This window comes from Urocitellus parryii, chromosome 6 (assembly GCF_045843805.1).
Source record: "Urocitellus parryii isolate mUroPar1 chromosome 6, mUroPar1.hap1, whole genome shotgun sequence".
Lineage (NCBI taxonomy): Eukaryota > Metazoa > Chordata > Mammalia > Rodentia > Sciuridae > Urocitellus > Urocitellus parryii.
Window position 1 is genome coordinate 48,674,954 of NC_135536.1, and position 16,953 is coordinate 48,691,906.

General features: G+C 37.2%; 1 protein-coding gene across 1 annotated transcript in view; it reads right to left on the bottom strand.

Annotated features, from left to right (window-relative positions):
* Slc25a21 (solute carrier family 25 member 21) overlaps window positions 1-16,953 on the bottom strand; it is a 461,783-nt gene that overhangs the window by 170,966 nt on the left and 273,864 nt on the right. The window lies entirely within an intron of this gene.

The following is a 16,953-nucleotide window of genomic DNA, read 5'->3' on the forward strand; positions in this document are numbered from 1 at the left end:
CAGAGTTTATGCTCAGGAAACATCTGACTCAATGATATATCAAAAGATCCTGGCACAGAGATATAGTTGCCTTTCCAATATTCTTCTCTTCTTAATCAATTCTCTGATTCTATTTGCAGCAACAACATGGTCAGGGGAAAGACTACTACATTTTCAATTTTCTTTACAAACCCAGTCAGGTCCTGGCAGAAATTATTAGGTGAGATTCCCAAGAGATTATTTCAACTCAACTGGGAGACATGTTCTTTCTGTACTTTCTGCCTGGAAGCTAGATGTATAGGCGAAATTCTGGCAGGCATTTTGCATTGTGAAGTGATACTAAAAGGACAGGCACCAAAAAGGACAGAAAACCCATAAAAATGAAGGAACTTAGGTCTCAAATGATATTGCAGAACTACTGGTTTATTTTTGGAAGGTAGTGGGGAAAGGGGAGTTCTATCACACGCAGCTAAACACAATTCCTAATTTATACTGGTGCCAATAAAGAAGGAGGCTTGAATAGAAGGTAACTTAAAGAGGAGAAAATCATAACTTTTAGTAAAAGCAGGAAAAAGGTTAAAATAAGAAGGTTTATAAAATGGGTTGAAAGACATAGCAAATCAAGAGGAACACTTACGCAGTACATCCACTCTCCTGCCTCAGAAGTAGAAGCCTGGGTGGAAAGGCAGGAAGACACAGGACCAGGAGCAGATGCACCAAGATTTTTTATTCTCTGAATTGCCAGAGATAGCTGATCTCTGGATGTTAAGCAGAAAGAAATTGCCAGGGGACATCTTCAGCACTATGTGGGCTAGAGCTTGGCTAAAACTTTACAGAAATTTGTCGTTAAAAAACTCATGGTCAAAGAGGATAGTAAATGATCAAAACTCCACAGCCAGCCTAAGGAAGATGAGGCTTATCAGAAATTCACTGTTAGTACCACCAGCAGTGGAAGCAGCTACTGCTCTTTGAGTTACTCAGGGTACTATTCACCTCACTGACATGATTTTTGTTCAGTTATTAAAACAACCTTACAAGGTGAATAAATCTCATTTAAAACTAATCTACTCACCAATTTTTAATGTTTTGCCACACATTGTTTTTATTCCTTCTCAGTTTGTGTGTGTGTATCAATAGATATAAGAATATTTTATGGAATCATGTGATATTAAATTAAAGACATAATAACACTTTGTCCCCACACACTTTAGAATATATCTTCAAAATAAAAACATCCTCCGACATTGCCAAATGCCATCATTTCATTCATGAAATTTAGCATTGGTACAATAATATGAGCTCATATTCAATCTACATTCATATTTCCTCAATTGTCCCAATGACATCCTTTATAGTTTTTTTTCACATCCAATGCCACATCTTGCATTCAGTCGTTATGTCTCTTTAGTACTTCTTAATCTAAGAGACACTGGATCTCTTTTTGTCTTTTAAGACATTGATCTTTTTGAAGAATACAAATGGGTTGTTTATGGAATATCCCATGATCTAAATTTTACTGGTTGGTTCCTTACTATTCTTCAGGTTCAAGATAAATATTTTTGATAAAAATATTTATATGTGTCCTTTTTAGTGTGTCACATTAGGAGATATCTGGTGTTAACCTGTTCTATTTTAGGTGGACAAATACAGTTTTGAATGCTCTTTAGTACTAAAGAAGTCACTAATTCAATATTGGTCAGGTTAACAACTTAGTATTCATTTTCTTGTTGTACCTTAAGAACACATTCTACTTAATTTACAGCTCTCCTGGAATTAGAGAAATAAGAGTGAAATTGTCTGACAATTTGCTCATGCTCTTGGTCAGATGCTGGCTCAGACTCACTTGCTGTTCCCTTCCATTGCCCTGATTAGAAGCTAGGTTTAAATGGGAACCAGCAATGTCAACAGCATGCAAGCAGAGAACCCAGAAAACCAGACCACAAAAAGCTGTGTAATCCAGAAAAGGTATGAAGAAAAGACAAAGATGCATCTGACACAGAATCCCTGGGAGCTCAATCATTTATTTTACCTAATAAGGCAGGAGTTAAAATGTTGACCTGATCAGTCAGATGGAAGTCTTAGAGGAGTGGGACCCCCACTTCCCTCCTACCCGACACCCTTTGTTGCCTCCAAGTGAGCTGAGACCAGGCTGTGAACCATGTAAATAGAAGGCTTCCAGGTTAATGAAAAGCTTCAGCACCATTTGAAAATCTGGACAGAGGGTCATGCCGTCTCCTAGTCCAAAGAAACTTCATGCAGTTCAGTAATAAAGTTTAATGAATGCTGGTCATTTTGAATCATGAGCCTAAGAGACTGGCCCAGGGCTAATAGTTTCCTTGCAGAATCTCTCCTTTAGCTGGACACAGCAAGAACTCAAGCTGCCTGGGAAACCAGAGTCGTACATGAAATGTAATATTCTATATGCCCAAATCCAAGGGAATTTTTTGAAAAGAGCAGTAAACATTTCTCTCAAGCTGATGTTTTTATTAGGTGATAGCATACTTTGTGGTACATTTCATTAATTATATGCAAAAGCACTTTTCTTTCAACACCATGTCAGTGTTACCTATTGCAATCATGTAACATAGTAGAAAAGCCAGGCTGTAAAGTAGCTTCTCTATCTTTCTAGGTCCATACACATGCAAAAAAGGCAGACAATTTAGCTAAAACTTATCCTGAAAAAATTTACATCACCCAGAGAATCAAGCATGATCATGTTTTATATTAATTTTAAAATAACAGTTCCAATTGCTTAGAATACCTCTTTGAGAGTGGACAAATTTCTGAAAAAAAGTATGTACTATTTTCAGAGTATATTTAAAAATAGAAAAAAGTAAATACCATGTATTTCCATGCAAATAGATGCCAACCTTACATCCTCAACATTCTTTTTAAAATAGTAGAAATTAAATTCTTGTAACTGTTACATGGATTTATGCCATGAGTCAAACTATATTCTAAAAAAAAAGTTCTTGCTTACTCATAGCAGAAGTCTAAAATGTGCCAAACCATGCATGAGGCAATGGGATTTTCAGGAATGCAGAGAACTTTTCCACTCCTCAAATTAAACTATTTCAAATAAAAATTCTGTAGAAAAGTATGATCCAATTGATGGCTAAAAGATCACATTTGCCTCAGACTCCTCTTTCGATGAATAGAACCTGACTACTGGCTTCACCTATTCTTGTAAAACAATTAGCTGAGATTTTCTTGACAGGCAAGTCTGGAAATTCAATGTAAATCTGAAGTTGGAGATTTATGGGGCGGGATATTGTGATCGCACACCAGCGCTTCTCCAGTTTTCCAGAGATCATAATTTCTGTCTCTGTTTATTATTCAGTTTATGGTTGGAGTATAACAGATGATTCATTTTTAATGTGATAAATGTTTGGGGGTTTGTTTGAGGGAAATAAAAGTTTATAGTTCAGTCCTGGACATGGATAGTAAACTGGAGGGCAAGGCAATGTATTTCTAAAACATGGTGATTAGGATATTTTTTTGCTCCTTTGCACCCAGGACTCCAGTGAAGAGTGACTGATAATGTTTACATTTAAATCCCCAAACCACATTAGTCTGCCTTGCAACTTAGTAAACTTACTAGAAGAAATTTAAGTTTTCTCAAGTTACTCAAACTAGTTATGAAAGAAATTTATAATTCCCGATAATGTAGACAACACATACTAACTCTGTACTATACAACAGAAAGCAAGATATGACAAAATAAAGTATTCCTGATTCATAAGAAATTATAGTCTGAAAAAGTAAGGCTTTGAAACATATAATAGTCCCCATTATTCAGATTTTGTCCATAGTAAACCAGTCTACTGTTTAATTCATGTACCCATCCATTCATTCTTCCAACAAAAATGTATTGAGCACAACATCAGACACAGGTTTACTACTTGTGATGGATAAAGTGTGGCCCCACTGAGTTCACATCACAGGGAGGGAGATTAATAATAAACAAATGGAAAAATAGTCCCAATCCCTTTTCGAAATTTCTAAATCCTGATGCTTAAAAAAAAAAAATTCCCCAAACGTGATTTTCCCTTAATTTTGTGGTAAATTACTTTGTAGCAAAATCTTACCTGAAAAGAGATGAGGTTAATTTTAGTCTTTACTCCATTTGATGTGAATGTTTATGTGTCTAGCAGTAGAATTTTGATTATGTGTATGATTATGGAATTCTGCCCCAGACCGTTGGGGTATTTTTTTAATATAAATGATAAGTAATTGTATCATACTACTTTTGTAAAATACAAAAATTTCTGAATTCTGGAACATTTCTGTTCCCAAGAGTTCTGATTAAGGAATTCAGAGGTTTAGTTAAGGAAGTCACTGCCTATGTGTAGCATAGCAGTGGGCTATAATTGAAAAGATACCTAGATGAAGGAAAAGATGTCTAGAATTATGTTTTTCAGATGAATCTGATAATTCTATTAAACTACTCAGTCATAAGTAGACTTATACTTTTTTTTTTATGTCTGCCACCTAAAACCAGGTTCATTGACAGTTATTAGACCTGACAGTCAGTCATACATTCATTTACAAGTACTGGCTTTGTCTACTGAGGAAACTAAACTGAGTAAGGCATAGTCCCTACCCTTAAAATCTGCAGCCTAATAGAGGAAATAGATATGAAAATAGAAGAATGCAGCACACTGTGATAAATGCCACAATCACCTTATTTTGTCTGGGAGAACTGGGCAGAAAAAGGTGAATTTGAAGAGCATTGAAAGATAAGGAGATGTTTTCTAGGCAGAGAAGTTGAGAGAGAACCTTACAGAAGGTGGATTTCCATGTTCAAAGGCTCCTAGAATTTGGGAAGGGAATGGCATGTTTGGGGAAAAGGAGAGAAAGTCACTGTGGCAGTAGCAGAGAGAACATAGGGAGACACAGCTATGAGACAGAAAAGAACAGAGACCTAAGAAAAACTGCCTGCAGCCTTGCAAAGGAAATGAATGTTTTATAGGACACTTTCAGGCACGAGAGTAGATGAATCACTATGCTTTTTGCTTTATTTCATTTATTGTTTCAAGAAAATAACACTGGACACAATATGAAGCTCGGTTTGAATACGGATGAACAGTGGAAGGCAGGCCCTAGAGAAGTGGGGGTGAAGTCCGAACTGAGACAAGCACAGCAGGGTCAAAAGACATTTGGGAGACCCTAAATGGAGTGGCAACCAATGATGTGTGCGGTAAGAGAGAGAAGACTCAGAGTGTCCAACCTAGAAGACCAGGTGCAAAAAACCACCATAACTTGAGATAATTATAAGACTGCTAAATAGTATACATCAGTCTCCAGATGTTCTCTTTTAAGTTATCAACCTAACTAAAAAAGTCAATGATATTCTGTTTTCTACACTGTGGACCCTACTTATAAGGCACAGTAAGATCATTTTTTTTTCTCTTATACATAGGGGCTCTCCAATGGGACAAGCAAAAGAATTATACTTTAAGTATATACTCCATACTGTCAAGGCCCAGATTTGTTTCCAGTGTCATAAATCATCATAATTAACAACCTTTCAACTGAATGGATCCCAAAGCACTTTCCAAATTATGCAACTTTGGAGGTGAATTGCCTCAGCTGTCCAACAGCTGTCAGCAGCACTCTGCAGCAGGGACAGAACAAGAGGGAGGATGCAGGATCTCCATGGAACTCCTAGCAGCATTTAGGTTTGTGGAATGCAATTCCCCAAAACGGAACTTGGCCCAGAACAAGGACTCATCTCATGTCAGAAGAAATGCAGGAAAAGTCATTCTTATTTCTAAATGGTCAACAGATTTCTCTTTCTTACAAAAAGTATTGTGAATGGAATCAATATCAATCCTGTGCCTAGGAAAATCTTTGTATATTTGAAATAGCATTTCTTATTTTGGTAATGGCTTCCTTAATAATTGATCAAGGGATGGTGATTTCAAACAGAACCTCATTTCTTTTTTTACTTATTAAGAGAATAATAAACTGTAAAACTTAATTGAATCATTAGGTGTGGAAATTCATGAATCTTGTGTGCTAATATCCCTCTCTTTTTGGTTTGGGCTCAGGTTTTTTGAAGGATCATTTTTGTAATCAAAATTCTGACTTTTCATCTCTCTCTCTGTGTTAGTGTGGGTCTGCATGCTTTGTAGTAAACTCTCTGAAATATTCTTTTAATTCTGCATTTTCCAACTAATATGTACAGGGGATTTGCAAAGTCATCAAATCAACATGGTGACTATTCTTGGAGCTCCCAATGTATTCTAAGTTTTGGAATAAATATGAAAAGCAATATCTTATAAAGTATAATGCAACATTAAAATAAGTTTTAAAAATAAAATATGGAGATTTGACTTTGCTATAAACTACTTGGGGGAACATCTCTAGATAGCTCCTCTATAATTTCTCCATCTGCCCATTTGTATTTGTCTGTATTTGTTCCCCTTTAATTTCATATAAAGAGGACTCTGGGGAATAATTTTATGAAACACTACCATATTTCTAAAGCATGGCTCTTTTGGACAACAGGGGAATGCATTACACATTTGTGAAGTGACACAGATTCAACAAATGCAATATTAAGGAACTGATAGTGATGAAAAGGGCTTATATATTTATGTTTCAGAATAAGCAAAACTATCACCACCAGTCTGAGAAAAAATTCAAAACACTCTAACACCAGTTGTCATAAATTATTTTACCAATACCATTCTAAAGTGAGAAGTAACTTATTTCCTTTTATATCAATTCAATGAAACAAATATTTCTGGATTTCCCACCATGTACAAGACATTCAGGCAATAACTTTAAGTGATACAAAGCAAAATAAGGTAGAAATGGCATTTCTAAAGCATTGGCCTATGCTGATATCTGGGACAGACTGCCTAGATCTCTGATGGACCTTGAAAATCAGTTATCCAGAGCTTATTTACTGCTAAAAATAAATAAGAACTGAAATAAACTCAATAGGATCCGTTATCTTGCTGTTTTCAGAATCAAGAACTTAGATTTTTATAAAAACATAATTTTATTTGATTTGTTACTCATTAATTTTCTGATTAATTAATTAATTCACTCATTAGTGCAAATCTTTATTTTTATGAAGCTGTGTGACAATCTCTGGGGATCGAGTCAAGGAATACAGCACCAACAGTCACAGAGATTTCAGTCTTAAGAGTACAGGTAAGTGAACAGGTAATTGGCGATATTTGTGTGTGAAGTGCTGTGATAAGAGCAAGTAGCTGGGGGAGAGGAGCCTTCTAGAGGTGGGAGGAGGAGAAGGTAGTCAGGAGAAAGGGAAAGAGTGAGGTAGAGAGAGAAGAGTGTTTTAGATAGAGAAACTAGTGTGAACAAAGGCAGAATGAAAATAAGAGAGACATGTTTTGGGCATGGAGTTTACACAGAGTGAGTGGTGGAAGAGAAGTAGCAAAAAGCACACAGGGACCAGATCATGACAGCTCTATAAAGAGGGCTGAGGACCCTGACCTTTATCCCAACTAAGAAAGAAAATTGAATATTTGTGTTTCCAATCACACCAAATTTATATTTGCAGAGAATTAACGATTGCTACCTATGACAGACTCTTTGACAAACTACATAGTATGTGATACAAGGATGCCATGAGATATATCATGACCTCCATTTTACAGATTAGAAAACTTTAGACCAGGTAAGTAATTGATCAAAATCACACTGTTAATAAGCAGTAAAGTCAGAATTCAAATCTAGGTTTGTCTTCTCTAAAACTAAAATTCTTTCTCTATACCTTAGCTTGCCAGCTTCAGAAAGCAGAGCATGAAAGTGAAAGGAAGGTCCTGCCTAGAGTGTCTAGTAGGGGAAAGGTGTATGATTCCAGAAAGTTACTTAATCAGATCTCAGATTTTACTGCCTTTTATTTCAATCCTTCCAAAATGATGTTCACCAGGGTACTTTGTAACATTCTGGAAACCTGACTGATAGTCCATTGCAGCATATTACTTACTCCATATTCCCTGTACTCTCCAGGCATCTAACAGAGCTGTAATGCAGGGCACAGAAGTCCAGCTAAAGTCTCTGACAGGATTTTAGCACCATTCAGCCAAAAAAGGAGAGCAGGGAGTCGGCATCTATGTAGGAAGCAATATTTTGGTCTTGATTATGCTCCATGGGACTCCTTCACTCACTACTAGAAATTCAGACTTAATGTATAATACAGAAAGTGTGCACAGGGGCCACAGCAGGTGACAGAGCCCTGTTTTCTACCTATTCTTCTCTAATACAAATGTTAGTAGTGGAAATGGTGAAAATATTATGACATTCTATAGTCCTCTTTAAATAAGAAATATAGTCAAGACTTTAAGGTACAGAATATGTTCTTTGCAGGGAATTGCTTGATATCTCTATTTAAAGTAAAATATTCTTATTCTAAACAAGCTTTAGATGCTGGGGTCATTAATAGTTTATTAAATGTGGTCTTTACTATGCACAAAATAAAGGAGGTAAGACAGCCTGAGAGCCATAGGCATCACATGATTTGTTAGGGCCCAATCACACCTAATTTCAGTGGCTGAAGAAAAAGAGGCAAGCAATTAAGGGAGAGTTTGGTTAGCTTCTGTTCAACCAAGGACGGAAACCTGCACAGCTGGAGACAATTCTGAGCAAATTGATCAGAATTCCTTTACCTTAACTAAAGCCTGGCTAACAAGTTGATACCCAAGAGTTTCTATAATCAAGAAGCAAGAATTTAAGAACCCAGAAAGGCAAATACCTTGGACTATTCAATAGTTCTAATCCATGTTATTTTAAGGACCAGAGACACCTGTTAGCTTGGGATAAGTTGGACTGTTTTTTTTTTATGAATAATATATTCTGCTAGGAAACAAAATGCTATATCCCAGTATCAGGAGAATTAAATAGCTGAATGTTGTTGTTTATAAAATACATTGATAAACTGTATCAACAATGGGGACTAGAAAAATGTTGGGAATCATTATTCTCAAAGGTATTCTGGGTATCTAAAATGTTGTGTCTCCAATTTAAAAAAAAGACATTTTAATGTATATTCTTCAAATGAGTATTAACAGTCTTCTTTGGATTGTCGACCCTTAGAACCTGCTAAAGGGTTCTTTTCTATATGCTGATATTTGCTTGTTCACTTGTCATCATGAAGACCACATCCCCAAAAGTCTTTTCCTGAGACAGACTGGCTACTTCAAGGATGTCTCTCCAATTCCTAAATAATGAGCATGGTACTCTGGAAGAATACCAAGCATATTAAACATTTGAAAGAGCTAATGAAAACACTGTTACATATTTTTAAAATAAGAAAGCAGATCTATCTTCATCCCCACCAAACTTAATGATTATTTTTGCAGTTGTAGACTTTAACTCAAAGCCAAAAGTGCTGGAAACACACACATTGCTGATCCAAATGAGTGTGCGATGTGTCCTTTCCTCTATTGCATGGTGCAGTAAAGACCTAACAAGAAAAAAGCATAACCCAAAAGCAAAACCATCTACATACACAGAAAGCAACAAAGTCCAATTTGTCTTCACCAGTCAGCAAAAGTGAACCTGGTTCATTTGCTTTAGCTTCTAAACACTTTTCCTGCTTTCTACATCTTTTCTTAACTCTACCATTTCTATTCAGAAAAAAAATCAACAACAATTAGACACACCTGCATAAAATGTCCTGCACTCTGTTCACACTTTGTGTTATATCTTAAGGTGACAGCATATTAAAATGTCAGCGTAATTCCTGTGCATTATATGGCTAGAACAGCTGAAAGTATAAATGTAGTTCCTAGCATTACTTCACTGAACTTACACTCATTTAGGGGACCCAAAATTCACATCCTATAATGAAATGCATGACTTTCACAAATTATAATGTTAGAAAAATTAAAGTATAACTTCACATAAAAGTATAAATTTCTATTGTTTTATTTTATGTGTGATTAGAGTATGGTTATGTATCCTCTAATATCTATCATTATGTGTTAGGAAAATACATGAAATTTGGGAAAAGAAAATTATTTCTCTAATATGTCCAAGAAAAACACATAGCTAACCATATTCAGGCTTAAATACATATATATTTAAAACCATACAGGAAACACTCTTAAAATTTTACATGGAAACCAAATATACTAAATTTGAATATAATGAATATCATAAACATGAAATGGGATCAAATTGCTTCCATGAACTGAAACAGGAAAATTGTAAATCTGCTAGAACATATACATCCCTGATAATAAATTATGACATTCTTATTGTGAAAACCAGGAGTGTTTGTAAAGTTATTGGACTATAAGATTGTCTCAGTAACCAAAATAAAATAGAATATTGCTAAGGAATTTGGCACTAAAACCAAAACAATTGTTTATTGGGAAGTAGGATTATTAAATTGTTCATGTGAAGACTGTAATGATACAGTATAAATTACATGTTCTAGATAAATGTTTTGGCAGGACCATACTTCCATTAATGTCTCCCAAGGACAATCCGAAGTTGCAAAATCTGAGAAGCTGCCTTAGTGAATGTTGTATGCAAACAAAGCACTTTACAGTGGATTGTCTGAACACCATTCAGCAGAACATTACACTACTTCAGTTTGTTAACTTCTTAAAAAAATTTATATAGCCCTCTCTGATGTATGGTGTTTCTAAGACATCTTCTGTTTTTTATATTTGAGTATTTAATTTTAATTCCTAGAAATAATTTCTGAAGATGCTCAACAGCCTCAGGACTAGCTTGAACCTCACCACACAGGATTCTTCTCCCAGCCCAGGTAATTGGTACCCAGTTCCTGTATGTGGCTGCTCTCTCAGGCCTGAGAAACACATTCCTCTGCTCATTTGGACATGCAAACATGCACTCCCTCTACTAAATAGTTGGTTATACAGAAACACATGCTTCAATGGCTACAGTTGCTTCAACTCACTATTCTTGGTTCTGTTGGACCAGCGACAAATGCCACAGCTTTTTAATGGTTTGACCCCTGGGACTTTCATCAGCCAACACCCTATTTATTCAGAGGTCTTAGGTGTCCTCTGAGACCCTCCAACCAACACTGCTCCATTATACATCTAGTGCTTTTGTTCCACTTGGATTAGAAAGCACAGTTCATATAGTCTGTTATTTTTTCCCCCTTTAAGACAAAAGTAGGTAGGGTGAAAATCTTTTAAATTATAGGAACCAGAAGTATATGTTTAAGTGTTAATTTCAATTCAGGTTTGACAACAAGTAGATTGATGTAAAGCAATAAAGTTGGAACATCATTCTTTCACTCACTCACTCATTCATTCAGCTAGCATTTCTGTAATACCTATTTGATTCCAAGCACAGTACTAGATACTTGAAGTACAAATAAAAATGTGACACAATTTCAAATTTTAATAGAGGAAACCATAAAAATCTAATATGATAAGGTGAAACTCTCAAATTATATATATATATATATATATATATATATATATATATATATATATATATATATATATAAAACTTACATTACAGACACATACCTGAAGAGTTCTATCCAGTGTCAGAGAAAGAAGTGGTTAACTCCCCCTGAAGAGCAGGGATCTCAGTAGTTACAATTGAATTGGGTTTCCCCCAAGGAAAAGCTGGCTGTGTGAGAGTAGTCATAGCAAACACAAATAGTAATAGTGGTTACTGTCTGAGTTTTTCATTTCTTAAACTCTTAAGTTTCGGTTTCCAAATCTGTAAAATGGAGATGATAATCAAGCCCTCCATAGGCTTGTTGGAAAGATTAAAGTAGACAACACAGCAAAGAACAGTGCATAGCACACAGTAAATGCCTGATAAGATAGTGGCTAATGTTTTTATTATTATTATCACTATTGTTCACATTTACAGGTTGCATTTGAGAAAGAATAAATGTCTGGTATGAATAAAATGAAAATGCATCAGAGCTAATGGATATGGTGGGTTCTGGAAAAAGCACCTAGAGATCCTGCATTTAGGCTTGATATGCCATTCTAAAGAGTCTGAAATTGATTCCATCAACAAAGGGAACCATGGATGGGCATATGGTCCAGATGAGTACCTGTTAGGAGACCTACAATGAATATGAACCTGCAGTGCAAGAGAGTAGTTGGTGTTTGTTATTGTTATTGTTGTTGTTGTTATTCTTTTCTGCAGACATGAGGAATGGAGGCATTTTGCTGTCCTTGGAAGTACCAAGGGGTAGTGGTGGTAGCAGCTTGCCTGAGATAAAAGCCATAAGGGGATACGTATAGAATTTTTAAAATAAACATTAGTTTGCTTTTTAGTATTATCATGCCTTGATAATTCTGGACAATGTCAGTGATACAACGTGCTTTTCCCTGCAGGGCAAGTCACCCCTTTGGTATACCATGGTTTGGTAATATGTTTTGTTAAGTCAGAGGAGGATTAACAAACACCCAGAAGCTGGGTGCCCTAAAATTCCCTGATTCTTAGGTGTGAGTCAATTCGGAAGCAGGAAATAGACCTGACAAACAAACAGTCAAATGTAAAGTTTAAATGAGACCAAAGAATGGGAAAAGTTGGGGGCACCTCCCAAGGAGAACAGGTCAAAGGGAAGATACCATCAGGATATCTTGAAAAAAAGAGGCCAAGAGACACTGGATGGTGGGCAATGAATAGAAAAATGCAGACACAGAAAATTCAAGACGGGAGAGAGAAGGCTTAAAATAATATACCTGCCTAATCTGTAGCTCTAACCACTGGTGGATCAAGTACCAATCCAGAAATGTCCAGTCCAGTGGTTTTCATGGCCACCAATATCAGTGCTATATTTTTCATTGTCATAATGGGAACAAATGTTACTGGTTTCTAGTAAGTAGAAGCCATGAATGCTAGCAAAACAATCTCTAATGCCCAAGATAATTTCCCCCATAGAATTATCCAGACAAAATGTCAATAGAGCTGAGGTTGAGAAATCCTGGCTAACCTTACAAAGAAGGAGGTTTCTTTAGGATCTCCCATTAAGTTGGGGGGAGGGAAAAGCTGGATGGACAAGTCGGCATCCAATCTGGTGTCTTTGAACACAAATCCCACTCGTGTGGTAAGGAATATTTACTGATTGGTGACTGACTCTGTTTATTGTTGGTCCGTAGAGGAAGTAAGAGCTTTATGACCCTAACCAGGAACTGCCAGCTTTGTTTGCTCTCCTTCTCTTGAGCTTGTCTTTCTGTATATTGTTTCTACCCTGACTTAATTCTTTGATTCCTTAGCAGTCAGGTCAGTCCTTATCTGGATCTCCGTTTTAAACCCTAGCTGCTCAGACCTAGCCTACAAGGGGTGTGGGGGTGGGTGGAGACTCCTAGTTTTGGGGGCCAACCTTGCTGAAATGCTAAAGTCAAGAAACCAAGGAGTGCTTGATCTATCTCCCTCCCTAAACTGAGAGGCTAGGAAAAAGAGAGTCACTGGCATCACCCTGGAGAAGAGCTGGTCTAGGCCCGTTTGTGGGTGAGGGATGGCTGGAAGACCCTAGAGCCCCACACCCTGGCACAGTGCTGCTCTAGTAGAGGTGGGGATAACAAGGCTATTCATTAAATGCATTCTGCTAGGATCCTAATGAGGCAGGAATAGGGCTTACTTGTGGGATAGAAGGGCATGAATGAGATAGAACTATGGAAAATGGAAATACATCCCATGCAGAAAATGTGAAGTCAGACGGAAATACCAGGGTAATGACTGCCACGGATATTTGGATATTTGACTTGCTTTCTTTTCATGTAATTTGGGGAAGTTTGTTGCTGTGCTGTCCAAGGAGGCTTGCTTCTGGTGCAAAACAGCATTTAAATCTTGTGAACAACTCTTGGCATTTCTTTATACAATGATTTTTACAGCCCTCACATTTCCACAGTTACCACTTAGATGACTCTATAACACATTCCAGTAGCCCCATGGAATACAATTCTGCTTCAATTTTAAAGGAAATTCTTTATAAAGTCTTAAACATGCTCGAGCTTAGGCTGGCTTCTGGGTCTGCCTGGTTTGGGTCTCAGCACTTCTCATCATCAACTGCAAGGAAGCTCTGCCCTGGGAAGCCTTGCTGGAGGACAGGAGCAACTGGAAGCTCACTTCTTAAAAGACTAAGAGGGAGGGAGCAAGTGTACAGCTCTGGGATGGAAACACCTTTCAGGCATCACTGCAGGGAGTCTCTATTTAAACAGGTGACCTTGTGGAGAGAGGCTCCAGGTCCCATTACTGACTGCCCGGCTGAGAGGCAGATTTGTTTTTATGAGCTCTCAAGGCACACATTGGGGGCAGGCGTAAATACAGAGGAAACTTGCTGAGACCTTGCTCCTTTTCCACAAAATGAAAAGAAAAGAAAAGAATGCAGAGGCTTTTTGAGAATTACCACCTGTCAGTAAATGACCAGTGAGCAAAGTGGTTCTCATTCAATTAAAGTTTTCAGTTTACTTTTTATTTAGGGGGATGCAAAGGAGTATCAGAGATTTTAACCCTCCTGATTCCTTCAGGGAATGGTGGAGAGAGGAAAACAGCTGATTGTATATAAAGCAGTTTAAGGGTCAAATATTGCTCTGCCCAGTGGTGCTGACATCACTTAACTCTCCCCAGGAGAGGGGCACTGGCGTCATTTGCTGGGCTGGCCAGCCACAGGCCTGAGGATGGGTCTGCTGCAGCCCCATTTTGTTTCTCCTCAAGCATCTACAGGGTCAGCAACTGCAAGTGAACATTACAATTAAGACTCTAAAACTTTGTTTTTATTGGCTTTGGGGGGGAGGAGGTTATATTTTTTTCTCACAATTTATGAAAACACAGTGTAGCCAGAAAGTTAAAATGTGAATGTGAGTTTCAAACTTTGCATAGTCATTAGGCTAATCATTAGTCATTTGTGGTTGACAAGGAGAATTATAATTTGACACCTGGCAGAAATCAAGCAGATTTCAGAGAATTTAGAGCTGGAAATGAGATGGAAAAAAAACTCTTCACTTCTCTAGGAGGTCCGATGAAGTAACTTTTGCAAATCCTCTATTTTCTTCCTAGAAATGCATCTCTTGTGATCAGGGCTGTGGTGTCCCCTCATCTCTAATTGCTGGACCACCTTGTCCCCACACTCCAGTGCCTTGTCACTACTGGCCAGAGAATCTGGCTCAGAAGGTTTCCATAGCAAACTTCTGGGAATTAGGAGAAGGAGATAACCCCTCAATCTGATGCTTAAGCAATGGAGACCACCAGCAAACTTTCAATGTCAATTCTGAAAATTATTTTTGAAACATCATGAGTCATGAGAGAAAGGAGTTTGAGAATGATCAAGTCTTTAATTCCTAACTACTCTGCAAGATTCCAGATTTTCTTCTTCCCCCGATCTGTGACCATTTTCTTTTGTGTGATGAGATAAAAATATTGAACCCTGAGTTTGCATTTTCTGACCCCTGGCCTCTCACAGGTGTTCTGGCTCATTTCCTGAGAGTTATGTTTGATTTGGGAACGCTTCTCTCTCTTCTCCCATTCCCCTGCTGCAGTTTGAAACCTGGAACACCCGCATACAAAACTCTGACTATCTCCCTGTGCTACCCAAAAAACAATCTTAAATGTTCTCTCAGAATTTGGCAAGTATCTGGACAAGGACAGTTTCCTCACACTCTGGGAAATCAAAATATAAAAGAACAGCTCTTTTCCAATTCTTCAACCTGAGGATAAATTTGAGCTTGCTTTCTCTCCCTCCCTCCTTTTTCTTTCTTTTCTTCCCCTCATTCTTTCTTTCCCCTTTTTTCTCCCTCTTTCTTCCTTTCTTTCCCTCTTTCTTTCCTTTTTCTATTTAATCTCAGTTTCCCTGTTTCTGTACTAAAGGGAAATAAAATAATCTACTTAAGCTTTCTTATGTATTAAGAAAATAGAAAAGCTAATTTCAGATTCTTTAGGATCAAACACCAGAAAACATCCCAAAATTATTCTCTGTGGAGACAGTGTTAACATTCTCTTAATAAATCTCTCCTTCTTTCTCTCTTTCTCAGATTCCCGAAGAGACTAGAAAGTGTAACTTTTGGAAGTCCTCCATTATTTTTGTTTCAAAATGAGTCCTGCTTAACACACCTACTCTACTAATCCACTTTTTTTTTAAGAACAAACTTTAGATATCCAACACATTCTGATATAAAGAGATTCTCCATATTTTAACTCAGCAAGAGGCCACACTGAACTAAGCCCATCAGTATGGAATGTAACAGAGGGCCTACTCCACCTGGCATTATTTATTAAAAAATTAACAAATAACTAACCTCATGAATTGTACAAGTAAAAAATAACACATCATGCACTCTAAAAACACTTCCTTCAGTAGCATCCAGGCTGGCTTTATGACACCCACTATCACAGCATCATACCCACTAAGCCAAGTATCTCCCAGGAGAGTGGGTGGTCTCTTCCTAGTGTAAGGGTGGGAAGTCATTCATACACTGGACTAGAGGAAACAGGCTTGACCCTCAGCAGAGGAGAATGGACAGGACTGAGAGAAGCTCAACTATCATAGGTCCAAGGGTGTCTAAATCTGAAGAAAACACAACTTAAATTATATAAAATACCTAGATTACATATCCAAAGAAATATCTAAAAACTATAATTTGGCCAGGTATGAAGCCTGGCTCATGGTTAGAGCAAAAATATGCTTTTCTGTGTTTTATTTTTCCAAATATATAATTTTAAAATATATATTATGTGTATATTACTATAGTCATTAATTGTTCATTCACCAATACATTTTTAATATTTATTTATTTTTTGTTTTATGTGGACACAATATCTTTATTTTATTTTTATGTGGTGCTGAGGATCAAACCCAGTGCCTCACGCATGCTGGGCGAGTGCTCCTACCTCTGAGCCACAACCCCAGCCCACCAAATACATATTTGAGCACCTATTTTGTGCCCAACACTTACATTACTAAGAAAGAAGGAAGGCCCCTTGCCTTTAGAAAGGCTGCATCCCCTCAGAGGTGGATCAGCAGTTAACATATACCCAAATATATAA